Consider the following 2,639-nt stretch of genomic DNA (forward strand, 5'->3'; position numbering starts at 1 on the left):
ATAGGATGTTGCTAGAATAATGGGAGGATGTGCTAGAGGATGTTGCATAGAGGATGTTGCAAATAGATGTTCCTAGAGTTACTAGAGATAGTACTATAGGATGTTGCTAAAGATGTTGCTAGGATATGTTACTAGAGTGCTAATAGGATGTTGCTATAGGATGTTACTATCTCTCAGGATTGTTTTTTTTGTTGGCAATGCTTGGGTAAGAGAGGATGTTTCTATAGAGGATGTTATTATGCTTAAGAAGGAGTTGCAACTATAGATGATTTTGCGCTTGAGGATGTGTGCAATAGGATGTTGATCATACTATGGTTACTAGAGCAAGGTTGCAATAAGGATGTTGCTAGAGGATGTTGTTACTAGCAAGGATGTTGCCATTAGATGTTGCAATAGGATGTTTGCTATAGGAATGTTTTGCAATAGAAGTTGCTAAGGATGTGCAATGCTAGATGTGCTTTAGAGGATGTTGCTAGAGGATGTTAATATAGGATGTTGCTTAGGATGTTGCTTAGAGGATTGTTGCTAGGAGGATGTTTCTAGGGATGTTACTTTGGATGTTGTTGTTAGGGATGTTGCTAGAGGATGTTTTAGGGGATGTTACTATTGGAATTGTTGCTTGAGGTTGTGCTTATGGATGTTTGCTAGAGGATGGTTGCTAGAGGATGTTGCTTTGGGAATGTTGCTAGAGGATATTGCTAGAGGCTGTTGCTAGAGGATGTTTGCTAGGGGATTGTTGCTAGAGGATTGTAGCTATAGGATTGTGTTTGATATTGATGTTTGTAGAGGATGTTGCTAGAGGATGTTGCTATGGGATGTTTGCTATAGGAGTATATGTTGCTATAGTAATGTTGCTAGAGGATGTTGCACATTGGGATGTTTGCTAGTAGGATTTGGATTTGCTATGTAGAGGATGTTGCTATAGGGATGTTGCTTTATGGGAGTTGCTGAGCTAGAGATGTTGCTTGAGGGATGTTGCTAAGAGATGTTGCTATAGGATGTTTGCTAATGATGTTGCTAGAGGATGTTGCTAGTGTGATGATCTGAAATAGGATGTGGCTAGAGGATGGTGCTATTGGATTGTTTGCTTGAGGATGTTGCTAGAAGGATGTTTCTTGAGGTTGTTTGCTATAGGATGTGCTATGGGATGATTGCTATAGGATGTTTGCAATGGGATGTTAACTATAGGATGTTAATTGCTAGAGGATGTTTAAAGCTATAGGATGTTGCTATGGGATGGATTTGCCTAAGGGATGTTGCTAGAGGATTGTTGCTATGATGTTGCTAATGGATGTTGCAATGTTGCAGAGGATGTTGCTTTTTACTTTAGGATGTTGCTAGAGATGTTGCTATTATAGGGTAAAAAAAAAAAATAAAGGATGTTTGCTATAGGATGTTGTACAGTTATTAGGAGGAGATTTGCTAAGAGATGTTGCTATAGGATGTTGCTATTGGATGTTGCTAGAGGATGTGCTAAGAGGGATGTTTCTAGAGGATGTGCTGCGAGAGGATGATGCTATAGAAGATGTTGCTAGAGGATGGTTGTTTGCTTTTCTAGAGGATGTTTGCTAGAGGATGTTGCTATAGGATGTTTGACTATAGGATGTTACTATAGGATGTTGCTACAGTAGGATTTGGCTAGGAGATGTTGCTATAGATTGTTGCTATAGGACGTTTGATGCAAAGGAAATATTTATTTGGTTTTTTTATTTGCAATAGGATGTTGCCTTATAGGATGTTGCTAGAATTTTCTAGAGGGATGTTTCTATAGGATGTTGCTACATGGAAAGTATGTGTGCTATAAGGAATGTTGCCTAAGGAATGGTTACATAGGAATGTTACTATAGATGTTGCTAGAGAGGATGATTTGCTATAGGATGTTTACTAATAGGATGTTGCTAGAAATATGTTGCTAGAGGATGTTGCTAATAGAGGATGTTTATTATAGGATGTTACTATAGGGTGTGTATGTTGTTGTGATTAGGATGTTGCTGTAGATGTTGCTGCTATAGGATGGTTGCTATAGGAGTTGGATTTGCTATAGGATGTGCAACTAGGAATGTTGCTACAGTATCCGGACTTTTTGCTAGGAACGGCTGTTGTTGTCTGAGAGGATAGTATTGTGACCTGTTTTTATTTTTTTCTCGCAAAAGAATGAGGGAAGGAGAAGAAAAGGAGGAATAGGAGAAAGGTATATAAAGGTTGTGTCGTGAAAAGGAGAGAAGGTGGAGAGTGAGTGGAAAAGAGAGAAGACCAGACAGAGAGAGAGAGAGAGAGAGAGAGAGACGGAGAGAGGGGCAGATAGACAGACAGAGAAAAGAGACAGACAACAAACAGATAAACAGAGAGACGGACAGTGACACAGAGAGAAAGAGAAACACACACACAAACATAAAATCAAGTCACAAGTCGCGCAGCTACGAGAACAAAAGGAGAACACTGATAAAAAAAAAAAAAAAAGGAAAGGGGGAAGAGCCCCCCGTTCGTACAAAACCAATATGCAATATTTATAAAAATGATGCTAATAAACAAGGATGATAATGCTATAAGATGTTGCCTATAGAATGTTGCTATAACCACTGTTGCTATCAAAGATATAGTTTGCTATAGGATTAATCTATAGGAATGTTGCTAGAATA

This window comes from Penaeus japonicus, unplaced genomic scaffold, assembly GCF_977035675.1.
Source record: "Penaeus japonicus unplaced genomic scaffold, GWHDUDI00000001_assembly GWHDUDI00000034, whole genome shotgun sequence".
Lineage (NCBI taxonomy): Eukaryota > Metazoa > Arthropoda > Malacostraca > Decapoda > Penaeidae > Penaeus > Penaeus japonicus.